Here is a 15,528-nt window from a genome sequence, read left to right as displayed (position 1 = left end):
GAATGGAGGCACTCACTAGGTATATAAGAACTATGAAATGGATAGAATTAGTCATAAATGTGAACTACATAACCAGTTCCAGAAACTAAAACTATAACTGTTACAACAGTTATTACTTCTTCCTTATTTTGACTTGAATGTGGGTGTGTTCTTCCCCTCTCCATCATTTTATCATATCATAATGTGTTTACTAGTTAAAGTTCTATAATGATATTTATGTTACAGGAAGTCAAAGTGAATCAGCTAGTAACAAAGGACATCACCCAAAGACTAAGAGAGATTTGTATCCTCTTTGGGGAAGAACGGAGATGTATAATATTTGGTTATACATGGGATTTGTGTATTATCTTAGGGGAAAGCATGACATAGTTAGTGTCTTTATTGGATATTAAGTACAGTTTGAGGAGATGCATATGGGTGGCAGTGCCAAGTTGGCAAGAGTAGAGCAGAGTCCTTTGCAATATGTCAGTTTGCTACCCTGGGCTCGGTTTCCCAGAATTCTCTCTCTCTCTCTTTTTTTTTTTTTTTAAGATTTTATTTATTTATTTGACAGGGGGAGAGAGAGAGAGCACAAGCAGCCAGAGAGGCAGGCAGAAGGAGAGGGAGAAGCAGTCTCCCCACTGAACAGAGAGCCCAACAAAGGGCTCAATCCCAGGACCCTGGGATCATGACCTGAGCCGAAGGCATGTGCTTAACCGACTAAGCCACCCAGGTGCCCCTCCCAGAATTCTCTTAAATGGATGTTTCTGGTTAGAGTGGGCTACAATAAAACATCTCTATGAGATTTGGATTTTGGAACTTAATTAAACAGCAGCAATTTTTGTAGCACACACAAATGTTGCCATTAACCTGCTAGCTCACCTCACTGGCTTGAAGCAGTGGGTAGGCATGCAACTGCCCAGTCTCCTTAGGATCCTCCTTCAATTTGGCTAAATCTTGGATCAGCTGTGTGGGTTTGTCTCTGCATTCTGCAGGTTGTGCACGCCACAACAGGTCAGAGACAATAACAGCTGACATGATTTCCATCCATACTCGTGAACTTCAGCCCATGCTTGTGTGTGCCAGCTTTTTCTTGCTCTCCTGTACTTTACATCAATCTTTCTATCTTACCTGTGGATTTCAAGTTTCGGCATCAGAAGCTAAGACAGACCATGGTCTAACTGCAAATGCTAAAACTATAATACTTCAAAAAGAAAAAGTGGGAGAAAATCTTCATTGCCTTAGGGTAGGCAAAGAATTCTTATGGCAATTTTTATGCAAATTATTACCAAAATTGTTTAAATTGACTTCAATGTATCAATAAGACATCCTGTTCTTCAAAAACCACCTTAGATGAAGTGAAAGGCAACAAAATACTAGGAGAAAATAACTGCAATATGCCTATTTTACAAAAACATCTCAAAAAAATACAAAGAATATTTGCAACTCAACAATGAGAAGACAACCCACCTAAATAAAACAAGGCAAAATATATCTAGAAATAATGCAGAAATAAAATAGATGAAAAACCAGTAGTTATAGAAAAATATATTCAGTATCATTTGTCATTAAGAACATACATTTTTAAAGCCACAATGAAATACCACTACATATTCATTAGAATGGCTAAAATGAAGAAAGAGTGACAACACCAAATGCTGGCAAAATATTAGTCACAAAGAATTCCTGGAAATGGCACTGTGGAAAACAATTGGGCACTTTTTTACAAGTTAAACATACACATACCTTGTGACTCAGTATATATTCCTAGATATTTATTCGAGAAAGAGAAGTTCACAGAACTATAGGCAATTTATAAAAACAAACTCCCATTGCCCATTGGTCAAGAGAGTTAATAGCTAGTAGAAGGCCCGACATGCCAGGGTCACTCAGATTTGGTTCCTTTTTAGTTTAAGCTAAAACAATACAGTCAGTTTTAATATCCCTTAGACAAGTGCTCCTATAATGGAACATTCTTCTTTACAAGATAATCTTCATTTTATTCTGAGAATATGTTTCAGAAAATGTTTTGTTTGATTTGAAATTGATCCAGTCAGATTATAATACCAAGTACAGTTCTTTACTTATGGTGCTTTGTTTCTTAAAAAGACCACAATTTAAATGACTACTAGGGCAATTTATAATTTATCATCTAAAATTATTTTTATTTAGTCTTTATTGTTGTTTCTAAATGCCTAATACTTCTGAAGTTAAATTTAAATATTGAGGATAGGAGTATGTATTTAGACCCAGGTAGATATATGTTAAATATAGTTTTTATAGATATATTATTAATAACAGTGTGTGGGAAAAAAAAGAGAATAAATATACCTAGGTTTTCCTTTGATACCTATTCAGTTTATTAGATTTAGTTTGTTTATGAGTATATATTGAGGCTGACTGAGATAAATTGAGCAATATGTCCAATTTTTCCTTATAGCATTAAAATAGGCTATTATGCAATACCTATATTTGAATATTGGTTAAAGTACTATAAGTGCATCATTTGGAATTTACAGAGGTCTCACAAAATTTAATTCACTACTTAATATTCCGAATCAATTAGGAAGGAGAGACAAACTGTAATAAAAAAAATTTACTGTACATTTAAGTGTAAAATCAAATATAAGAGGGTTTTTTTTTAATTTGGGTCAGATGTTCCTAAAATTACACATAAGAATTAAAATTATTAATCTATCAGCTATCATATATATATATATATATATGTACAAGTGGGAGGAGTTATAATTGATTTAATTATGTTTTTGTAGTAAAATCTGTATTTTGAAATTATGTGTTTTATAACACTTTAAATTTCAAAGCAAGAGGCTACTTTTGCAGTTGTCAATGTTCTTAGGTTTTCATCCCAAGGTACCTGTACAGAGGAAAGGGAAATATCCAGGTTTTGAAACAGAACCATTGTGCTCCTTTTTATAATTCTCCACTCCCTATTAACTGGCAGGATTCTGAGACCATATGTAAATCACTACTTTCTATGCAGAAAAGTACAGGAGGCCCACAGGTCACCAGGGAAGGTTACTGATGCCCATTGTCTCTCACAATTTCTGTGGGGTTGGAACAAAATTAGAAATACACAGAACTGTTTTATCTTAAAAATTTCTCTTTAATTATTTTATAGATTTAAGGAAAATGCTGGAACACATTAGGAATGTATGAAACATATCATGCAGACACAATAGTTTATGTTGCAGTATATACACAAGGAACAAACGATTGCCTGCAAGGATGTTTTTATATATATTGAAAAAGGTCATGACTGTTGGACATTAAAACAAATTATTTTTTAGGCCAAGCATGTGGTGCTATTAGGACAGACACTAAGTTTCCTTTTAGAGACATGTATTTAACTTCTGATTATATTTTCATATTCACCTCCTATTTTATGTATACTGGAAATTTCCGAAAATATCCATTATTTAGTCACCCTGATGCTCTAGTAGTTATCTTTTCATTCTTTTTCTTTAAGGATTTTTCTTTAAGGATTTTATTTATTTATTTATGCAAGAGCAGGGGTAGGGACTGAGGTCGAGGGAGAGAGAACTTTCTCAAGCAGACAGAGCCTGAGGTGGGCCTCAATCTCACAACCCTGAGATCATGACCTGAACCAAAATCAAGAGTCAGAGCCTTAACAACTGAGCCACCCAGGCGTCCCAGTTATCTTTTCAATCACCAGAGTTTTAGACTATGAGAGCTATAATTGATCATATAATGACTATTCCATTAGCCCACTTACTCATTATATTCTCAAGTATAACATATGCAAATCTCCAAGTAAACAGAATATACACTCTTAAAACAAAATAATGTAACTGACAAGATGTCAAATCTGTTTTATATAAGCTGTCAAGTCTTTGTCTTGGCCTGACCTGAATGTGTGGTCTGCCAGGTCCACTCTTCATGTCTTCCTTGCTCCGTCTGTCCACAGGACGGTGCACAAGCAGATCTACTATTTAGACAAGTACTTCCGCAAGTACCACAAGTATGGGCATGTCATGTAACCCAGAGAACTTTCCAAACAAGTACCAACAACCCATCTGATGTCTGAAGAGGAGTGGAGGAGACTTGGTGTCCAATAGAGTCTAGGCTGGGTTCATTACATGACTCACGAACCAAAACCATGTATTCTTCTCTTCAGACCACCTCTTCTAAAAGATCAACAAAAATGAAGTATATTTGGAGACCGTCAATTAAATATTTTCCAGAAAGGCTTAATGTATATGTGTATATAAGGTGGTACTCAGTGAATACCTGAAAAATATACAAATAATTCGTCCATACCTGTGCATAAACTGTATTTTTCACGGCAACAGAGCTCAGTTGAACACAACTGCAAGTAGGTTACTGTAAGATGCTTAAGATAAAATTTCTTCTAGTTGGTTTTTCTCTTCATATAAGGGCCTGTTCGACTTTGCCTGTTACTTTTGTTAAATAAAAGTTGTAAGTTGCATTTATAAAAAAAAATCTGTTTTGTATAACTGTAAATGTGTAAGATGCCTTTTTTTGCCAAAAGTCATTTTTATAAACATATATGTAATAAATATATAAATTATATATAATAAATATATAAATTATAAATATATTCATCATAATACATAAATATATGTAACAAAACCATTTTATTTACATATACATAATAAAACTGAATTCACTGACTACATTTGTTTAAAGCTGAAGACCTCTCAAAGATTTTAATTGTTTTATTTATGAATTTGGGTGGTGGAAATCCAATGTATAATATGGATTCATTACAGTATCAATCAATCAGTCCAGACCCTGATTGAAAATAGAACTAAAGATTTGTGGGTGGGGTGTTCTAAACTATAGAGAATCAAGAATAAGGATTACAGTGGACCTCTTGACAGAGACCATGTAAATAAAAGGAGAGTAAAGTGAAATATTTAAAAAGTGTTAAAAGAAAAAAAAAACAAAAACAAAAGGATAACAAAAAACCTAGAATTCTTAGAATTCTTTATCCAGCAAAAATACCATTCAAAAGGAAAGCAGAAATAAAGACTTTCCATACCTTGAGTTTGAACTCCATGAGTAAAGAAACCAAGTCACGTGGTCTGACAAAACCCCAGTGCATAAAATTGTATCCAATGCATAATTTGCTCTAAAAATTGCTTATGGAAGGAAAGAGGTGGGCAACATAGAAAGGCAGGTAAGAAGGCAGAAGGAAGAGATGGAAGGAAGGAAGAAGGGAGTGAAATTAATGTACCACATAAACCTTGATGTATGCCTTGAGTAAATTGATTCATGCTGGCTCATTTACTCAGAGAGGTTAAAATGGATGGAATAAGTTGGGAGATCTTTTTGTTTGTTTTCTATTTAGTTTTTGAGATATTTTAAGGTAGTTATCACAGGTATCTGACAATTGATGTAGACATCTAGATGGGTAATACACTTCTCATCTTCATTTATCTGTTTATAGTATTAATTAGCTTTAAACATGAATATGATCATTTGGGAAAGAATAGAGAATTAGAAGTTTTCTTAAGAACAAGCCTTGAAGAATTTTAGTTTTGAATCATTAGGTGGAAATATATAGATAGCTATATAGGAAGCTATAAATTAGTTGCAAAAACTATTTTTTGTATTCATAAGCTATACAACAGTTGCAACACACACTAACTGAAGTACATTTTTAAGAAAAAGAAAGTCAACATTGACTACAGAAAACAGTTTCATTTGCATTACACTAAGTGCACTAAAATTGCTTTAGGAGAAAGTAGTACTACATCTGTCAATGTGGCTAAATATTTGCTCGGAGTTACCCACGCATTACAGAAGAAAGGGAAAGACACAGAACTTGAGATAAATAGCTTTTTTTAAAAAAAAGTATCAGAAGAGGTAAGAAAAGCAGGCTAAGTCTACCTCTCTATCCCAAAATTAATTTGAATTGAGGCTGAAACAGTAGGGCTATAGCCTACACATCAATAAGCCCTGCCCAGAGGTTGGATACTAATTTCCCCTGCAGCTGGGAAGCTGAATCTTCGATGAGCTCTGAGTTGGAGGAATGAAGCAGATACTTCTGTTCAGAGATATTGAGAAGTGGAGGGAATGTCCTCTAACTAGTGTCCTACTGACCTCATCTGGAGGGAAAAAACAAATCTTTATTGAAGGAATGTTTCCCTAGTATAGACTTGTAGGAGTTGCAAACATTCAAATCAAAGTGTGGATTTGTGAAGATGGCATAAGATAAGGCAATCCACTATAAGTGAAATTTGGCTAGAGATGGAAATAATATGTTTAAAATACCAAAGTCTGAGTGAATTAAAGTTATGATGTAAAGACTATAAAGGATATACACATGAAAATTTTGAAGAAATAAAAGAGGCAATAAAAAATATTCCTTCAAAAGATAACCAGAAATTAGAGAGCTCTCTTAAAATGGATTTTCTATATGTAAAGTATGTAACTCAATATATTAGTTAAACAGCATATTAAAATGAACTAAAACAGGAAAGAGCAAAACAAATGAAATGTATCCAAAGATAATTGAGTGTCAAAGGCATAGAGATACAGAAGGTGAAAAACATAGTAAGATATATGAAGGATAAATTGAAATGTAATGTCTACATCAGCATCTCAGACGTAGAGAGTAGAAGGAATGGAAATAGAATAATATTTTAAAAGATAATGTTTGGGTTTTACACTCTATCTGAAACAGGATTAATAAAGGAACTCAAGCCTGAACACACCATGAGAAATTATAAATCACCAAACAAAAAACAAATATTTAACACAGCCACGAAGAGAGAGATTATGTGAAATGAGTAAAAATTAAAACTGCAGCAAGNTTTAATAAAGGAACTCAAGCCTGAACACACCATGAGAAATTATAAATCACCAAACACAAAAACAAATATTTAACACAGCCACGAAGAGAGAGATTATGTGAAATGAGTAAAAATTAAAACTGCAGCAAGGATAGATGACCCAAACAGAGGAATACTGTGATCAAAACGTCAAGAGAAAATGAGAATTAATCTAGAATATGTAGCCTAATATTTTCCTTGTATCTCTCTGGGTTTAGTCACATTTCATGCTCTGGGTTTCTGGAAGTTTTTGATGAGAATCAACCAGCTGTCTTGGGCCCTACCTTTACTTTGTTTCAGCCCTTGATGGTCTTCAGCTGGAGATCAGAGGATGGAGGCATGGAAGTCCTTAGGTTTTCTTTCCATGGGTTCATAGGTGATGGAACTCCTTCTTTCAAAGTTCTCAAATCATTTTCATTGGTCCTTTCCTACAGCTATAACCATTCCTGGTTCTAGTTTCCTGCCTCATCAACTCTTCAAGCCTTGAGGTAGGAACTTCTCCCTGACGTTTCCAGTCCTGGAATGCTACACTTAGCTGATTTTCATTATCTGATTACACCTTGGTACATAGACTGCTCTGTATTATTCCATTTGAGTATTCATTTTGTTTCTATCATAACACCCAAAATAATATTATATTTTAAGATTTAAATAACAATACATACTGATAACAGAGTTTACTGCCAGAAAATTTAATAAGGGGATATCTAGAGGAAAAATTTAAGAAGGAAAAATTTAAATAATATAAAATAAAAAGCTATGGGGGGCCTGGGTAGCAGAGTCAGTTAAGCAATCAATTCTTGGTTTCAGCTCAGGTCATGATCTAAGGGACATGGGATAGAGCCCCACATGGGGCTCCACACTCAGCACGGAGTCTGCTTGATATTTTCTCTCCCTTTCCCTTTGCTCCTCCTTCTTATGCTCTCTCTCTCAAATACATAAATATTTTTTAAAAAGCTATATACAAATTCTTTAGAAATTTTTTGTAAATCCTCTGAATTAAAGTCTAGTGTCTGTAACAAAATAATAACAATACTAATAAAAACACTCAATATTCTATGAGGATAAAATAACTCAAATGCTGACCACAAAAATTAAGGTATTTGGACAAAGATGATCATAGTTAAAATGTTCTAACATTTTTATTACTGAGGAGAGACAATTAAATTTCAATTTTGCAAAAATAAATAATAAAAAATAAAATAAATTTCAATTTTGCTAAGTTAAATACGTGTGGCAGAATTCTGAATCTATTACTAGACATTCTATGTACAAATTATAAATAGATATAAATAAATATCAAATAAGAAAAAAGAAAACAGACAAGATTCAATTATCTCAAAAAAATGAACAGGTGAAAAAAGAGGAAAAAAGAAGTATAGACAAAAAATCACAAATGAGCCACAAAAAGACAAATACTGCATAATTCCCCTGAAGGTATCTAAAATAGTGAAACTAATAGCATCAAATTGTATAATAGGGGGCGCCTGGGTAGTTCAGTCTGTTAAGCATCTGCTGGTCCTGATCCCAGGGTCCTAGGTTCAAGGCCCCGCATTGCCCTCCCAGCTGCATGGAGATCCTGCTTCTCCCTCCCCACCTCCCCCTAGCTCGTGCATGCTCTCTCTCGATCTCAAATAAATAAATAAATAAATAAAATCTTAAACTAAAATTTGTGGAATAGTTGGTGCCAGGGACTAGGGGAGGGAAAAATGTGGAGTCATTACCCAGAAGGCATGAAGTTTCAGAAACATGATAAATAAGTTCTAGAAATCTTCTGAGTAATATTGTACCTGTAACGTATGCCTAAAGTTTTGTTAAGAGAGTTAGGGTTAAGTGTTCTTACCACAATAAAATAGAATCTAAAAAGTTATATTTTATCTAAACAGTTGTAAGAAAAAGTAGAAATGATTCAATAGTTTTACTAACTGATGAAGAAAATAAAGCAGAATTTTATATCAACGCAGACCGAAAATCAGTTATGGATAGATAGTATGTGATGGGTTGCTTATGAAAGAGAGGCACAGAGAGGGAAGGACATGTTGCTTTTTTTTTTTTTTTCCCCTGATGACAATGAACGGAGTCAGAAGCCAAAAATGAAAATATGTAGTAAGAATAGTATAAAAAATAGAAGCCTCCTTTTGGACAGGATATATCATAGATGTGAAGAGATGGTCAGGAATTCATAGAATGTCATTATAGATTCACTCATATAGGTGAACGTACCTTAGAGGAACATGGTTCGTCTTTATTATGTCCTCAACAACCTGACTTTCTGAGTCTTCTTTATTTTCCTGAGAAACTACATTGGAAACAAGGAACTTCCATACTCAGTGGGCTGGAAAAGTGATGATCTTCATTTTGTTAGGCAGTCAGCCAAGGGGCAGTGTATCTATCATGGTAGAACTAAGCACAAAAATGTGGCTCTTAGAAAGTCTCACTTCTAAATTGTAAGTAAAATAAGCGTCCCACAAATCTTGTCCAATACCAATATTTAACCTAGCATCATGGGTTGTCTAGCTTAATCTCCTTGTAGGCTGAGCTGTAGAGTTAAGACAGGGTCTCTAAAGGCTGAGAAGCAGGGAAAGATGTCTAGACTCTCACTGTGGACTCATAAAACACATAAATGATATTTCAAACACCACAGCTGGGAACCTTTGAACAATTCAGGAATGAACATTCTTTACTTACAGAAATGAAAACCTAAATGGACAGGCTATTCTTGGTCAGGTTCTCTATGTACTGTTTTGTAAATATAACCGAGCATGACTGCAAATTCAGGCAGTACTTACATTAACTTTTGTTTATCACTCTGTACCTCCTAAGTATTGAAGTACCCAGGAATTGCTTATGTAGGTTGCACAGATAAGTCAAAATCCTATATGTCAGAAACTTTAAATTGTTCCCTCTTATTTTTTTCCCCTTGTTTATTATATCTGCTTCATTTCAAAAAGAATTTGAGGCAGTAATGTATCATTTAGTTACTGATACATAAGTTACAAACGACAATTTAGTTGCTGGGGAGTTTATAATAATAACCAAACAAAAAATGAATGGTAAGGATTTTTCTCCATACATGCCTCCATATATAATTGTAATCTACCATGAATTAATAAAATAAAATAAGCATTTGAAAAGAGGAAAAACAAAGTTCTATTTTTACCAACTTTTAACCATTGATTATGACTTTTTAAATATCTCTTATTTATATGCTAATAAAGTTGAGTAAAAATTTTGTTATCTGCACAATGGCACTACTTTTTACAGTGCATTTCAGTGTATTAAATTTTGAGAAATATAAATTTTTCTGAAGGACTAACTATAAAGAGGTAAATAAATATTTTAATATGATATATTTCTTACAAAATTATCTTTAAGATTTCATATTTCTTTAATGTCCTATATATATAAATTAAAATCTTTTTAAAATGTTTTTATTCTTTTCATAAATATAAAACTAACTACTGTTTTGTCTCATTAATGTGTTGTGTTATATATATGGACATGATATAATTGTAATTTTTATTGTATTACATTTGCCATGGTATCTTAAGATGTAGTTGTTGGCTTTACAATTTCAGAAACTCAGTTTTATCTTTTCAGCATGAATTATCAATCTCTAGAGGAGGGGAAATTCACTAGTGAAAGGAATTTGAGACTGGCTGATAAGTTAAAATGGCAATTTGTCTATTTAAAATATGTTACAAATATCATCTGATCACTAGAATGGAGAGGTAGTAAATTTATGATCCTCAAAAGTAGTGTAAGTATAAAGGTAGTTCAGCACTGATGGAGCAGAAGAAATAAATGTGACTTATCTTAAGGTAAATTTCCATCCTCTTACTTTCCTCTGGTGAATTTCCCTTCCCTATTTCAGGGATGAATCTGTTGCTTATGAACAAACCGTGAGTTTAAGGTATGGGAAAACTTCGAGACCAAAAACCAATAGATGATTTTAGCTTACTTTTTCTGATACATTAGAAAGCCCATCATTTTTCTCTGTTTAGGGGTAAAAAGCATGTAAGAGTTTTCAGGATTGTATATTACTTTGCCTCAGTCATAGTCATATGTATAATTCTATTTTAGAAAAACATCCTGATTTGCACACACACAAAGTCACCTACAAACCATAGCTAAAGATGTATTAATTTTGAAAACATCCCCCACCTCCATTTTTAAAGTAAATCTGGTTATTGTATCAAAAGTGGCAATTCCTAAACTTATATTCATACTTTAGAGCTTTCTTGTGTCTGGAATTTAGAGGCAATCATGATTTAACTGTATACATATTTATTTGATCTTTTAAATTTTCAACAAAACAGTTGTGTGTGTGGTTTTTTGTTTTTTTTTTTAGGTTAACAATACACTGTAAAATTATTTGTTGTCTTAAGCAAGTAGATTGACGCAATTTATATCTGGCATGTTATTTTCAAGACCAGTAGATTTTTGTAAGTCACTAATGTAATGAATTAAACCTGTAAGTAGGTAAGGAAAATTAAATAAAATACAGTGTCTGTAGGCATATGCTTGGCTTTGGTGATTGATATGTTAATTAGGTTGAATGGAGTGATTATTTCACTCTCTCTCTCTCTCTCTTTATATATATATATATATATATATATATATAGAAACATCACGTTGTATACTTGTACTTCTTAAATGTATACTATTTTTATTTATCATTTTCCTCAATATAGGTGGGGGAAATGTATAGGATAGCTTTAGAATAGTCTAGAAGGCATTCTTGTAGAATATTGCTCCCTTTGGTTGTAGTTCAGATGTGTATAAAATACTTAATTGGTATAAACTACCAACTGATGACTAGCAATGTCTTCAAACCCAATGGTGAAGAATTGAGCAGAAATTTTCGAATTAATATTGGATATTTACAAGGACTTCCTCTTGTGCATGAATTTTTTTTTTTAAAGAAGATACATATCATTTACTTAGCTATAGGTTTAAAACCACTTACCATTTGTCTCCACAGCTAGGAAAATAAGTGTTCTTATCAACAATAATCTCAAATTGTGTGATTCTCTAAAGAGAGCTATGAGTGGTTGGTGAGGTAAATCAATAATTGCATGAATTGCATGTGTTGGTTGCACCCAAGAAGGAAGTATTATTTTGTAATATATTCAAAAATTGTGGTCTGTCTTAGATCATTCTTTGGAATAGAGAGAAAAAAGATTTTTATTTTATTTCTTTTTAAAACTCTGGCTAACCAGTCTCAAAAAAAAAAAAAAAAAAGGTCAGACTACTCAGTGGTCAGCTAATAAAAATGAGGGGAGACATTGATTTTTTAAAAGTAGTATTTCTTAATTTTTTCATAAATAAAGACTATGATGTGGAGAGACTGATGGAATCCTTTGATTAGGAAAAACATGTTAAACAGATATATAAATAATGATATTCCATCTATAATGTTTCTACTAAATTATACTCTTTCCTCCACCCAATGTTTCCAATATTGAAGTAGCCCATTCTCTTCCCAAGGCAAATTATTTCTCATGTAGAATCCTCAGACTATTTAAAGAGATTAAGTAACTTATCAAAGACCTAGGAGGAAAATTAGTACTAAAATTATTACATATTAATTCTAAATAATTTATTTTAATAAAGAGTAATTATGGAAAATTAATTTTTAATACTTTCATTTCACATGCTATATTGACTTAGAAGATGTAATAGTTTAGTTTTGGACTGAATGAAGAAGAACAATTAATTATTTTAATAATACCTCAATGTACACAGTCTAGTCATTTCATTTGAATAAGGATTCTTAAAATAATCTTGAAACTTCTCAGACAATTAACTGCTCTACTAAGAGAAGAATCTTTTAACTATTTTCATGCATGCTTGGCCTTTAATTTAAAAATAGTGTTGTTTTCAGCAAAGTTATTTTTTACAACCTTACTGATTAGGCAGTGAATGTTTAATTTGTAAGATAACTAATGCAGCTTTCTTATGATGTAATGAAAAAATTATTTCATTTGTGCTGTTACTTTAGTGTGTGATGATATGCTTTCTTCTGCATTATTTGTATATAATTCTTTCCAGAGTTTTATAGGAGAACAAGTTATGTCTAGTTCTACTTATGAAACTCTCCATATATCCTGTCATGTGGGTGTAGATTGCTATCTTCTCTGATAACAATTCTGTTAAGAATATTCATCACTTCATATATAATAGTTCAGAAGCAATTTGGCAAAACTGAACAAGAAGTCACCTGTGATATTCCATAGCAATAAATTTTAAATATTTCTCTCCAACTCTCTCTGTCTCCCTCTCTTTTCTCTCCATCTCTCTTTCCTTCTCTCCTTCTTCAGCAAGGCTGATGTCTTTCCAATACAAATTCTGAATTAAATAAAATAACATGTTTTTTAAAAGCACAGATAAGATTGTGATAAAAATACATAACATAATAAAAAATTATTTTTAAAAAAAGATTGTGATAAAAATAAGATAAAAAACTGGAGGCAAAAAAAAAAAAAGGAAGATAATTAAAAACCAGGATGAGAAACCAGTATTCTTAAGGATTTCTGACTTGGACAGCCAGTATCTTGAGTTTATATCAAAGTCAGAGACCAGTTCTTCACCCTGTGTTAAATTTTTATTTGGGACTAAGATGCCTGATTAAATCTTAAAACTTTAAAGTATGGGGCACCTGGGTGGCTCAGTCATTAAGCATCTNCTTCTTCAGCAAGGCTGATGTCTTTCCAATACAAATTCTGAATTAAATAAAATAACATGTTTTTTAAAAGCACAGATAAGATTGTGATAAAAATACATAACATAATAAAAAATTATTTTTAAAAAAAGATTGTGATAAAAATAAGATAAAAAACTGGAGGCAAAAAAAAAAAAAGGAAGATAATTAAAAACCAGGATGAGAAACCAGTATTCTTAAGGATTTCTGACTTGGACAACCAGTATCTTGAGTTTATATCAAAGTCAGAGACCAGTTCTTCACCCTGTGTTAAATTTTTATTTGAGACTAAGATGCCTGATTAAATCTTAAAACTTTAAAGTATGGGGCACCTGGGTGGCTCAGTCATTAAGCATCTGCCCTCGGCTCAGGTCATGATCTCAGCATTTTGGGATTAAGCCCCGCATCGGGCTCCCTGTTCAGCGGGAAGCTTGCCTCTCCCTCTCCCCCTTCCCCTGCTTGTGTTCCCTCTCCCGTTGCCGCTCTCTGTCAAATAAATAAATAAAATCTTTAAAAATAAATAAATAAATAAATGTGAAAATTCCATTGGTAAATTGAGTAGACAAGTATTCAGCCTATTAATAGAGGGGAAATTAGTGACTTTGGACAATTCTTAGTTTTGTAACTTTCCATCCACTCTCTTGGATGCAAATACATGCAGTCCAGTGAAGTGAAATCCATACCAAGAAATGATAATAAAATAAAATACTAGGAGGATGTTACCTGTGTAACAAAATGCAAAATCCTTTCAGAAAAGATGCAAATTAAAATTTAAAAATTTAAAACCCACATAGAAGGATTTCCTGCAAATTAGCTCATAATTCAGAAGTAAAAATATAATAGTAATTATTACACCATAGATTAGTTCAACATCTACAAAAAATAAAATATATTCATTTCTTGTATATCTTTAGATAATAATCTATGACATAGACTCTATAGAAAGTTTAAAGTAAGAATACCTAGGACACCATTAAAATAGTCAAGAAAGTTTCAAAAAGAATTTTTTAAAAGTCCTATAAATGATGAATATAGCTACTTAAATTTTTAAAAGAAACATTAGATCATAAATGTTTTAAATTAAACTGAGAAGTTTAATGAACTGAAACACAGTTTTGGGAAAATTAACCACAATTTAGCATAGAGAGGAAAAGAAAATACAATACGGGTGATGAGTTGGAAGCTCAACTAAAAAGTTGGAACATTTATCTAATCTGAGGTCAAAAAGATTAAGAGTAGATGTAATAATTTAATGAAATAAAGCTAAGAATTTTCAGAGGTGATAAAATGACAAAACCTTTGAGTTCATAACAGAGTAAATGAATAAAATGAAAACAAACTTAACATTGAACTTGTACAATCTCAAAACAAAGCAAAGATGGCACAAAGATAGGTAGTTATGATGGAATAATGCTAGGACAAATAGAAGACCTTTTATTACTAATAACTGGAGCCAGAAAACAATGGAATAATATCTTAAGAATGTTGGAGCAAAAGGAATTTTCAGTATGAGATTTAGTTACCAAATAAGCTATTCCTGTCATTTTTATAGAGTTAAAAGAAGACAAAACATTTCAGATATAAATATTTTTTCATTTAAAGGAAGCAAAGACAAGGACAATTTTCTTGTGGATGTAAGAGTAAAACTTCTTGAAATAAGTACTATGAGGTATATCATGCCTGCTTAAAATAGACCCAGAAGAAAAAGCAAGATTCAAGAAAGAACCTTCTTTGGGTATAGGTAAACATATTGGCATTGATTCTTTTGAACAAATGTTAGAATAGTATCATTACACCTCTATTCTAATCAACTATACATTTTCATGAAAATATGAATAAATCTAGTTTAAGNTACATTTTCATGAAAATATGAATAAATCTAGTTTAAGTGTCTGACCCTGCACAATACAACATAAAATTATCATCAGGTCAGAGATATTCCTTGACAATTCAGATTTTCATTCAGAACCTAACATTATGAGTTGGCACGTTGTTTCCTTGGTGAGA

At 32.3% G+C, this 15,528-nt stretch overlaps 1 pseudogene; it reads left to right on the top strand.

Annotated features, from left to right (window-relative positions):
• Positions 1-4,166, top strand: part of LOC100475968 — a 45,875-nt pseudogene extending 41,709 nt beyond the window's left edge.
• The last annotated feature ends 11,362 nt before the right edge of the window (positions 4,167-15,528 follow it).

This window comes from Ailuropoda melanoleuca, chromosome 3 (assembly GCF_002007445.2).
Source record: "Ailuropoda melanoleuca isolate Jingjing chromosome 3, ASM200744v2, whole genome shotgun sequence".
In the NCBI taxonomy this organism is placed as follows: domain Eukaryota; kingdom Metazoa; phylum Chordata; class Mammalia; order Carnivora; family Ursidae; genus Ailuropoda; species Ailuropoda melanoleuca.
The sequence above is the reverse complement of the archived record's forward strand: the minus strand, read 5'-3'. Positions and strand labels throughout refer to the sequence as shown.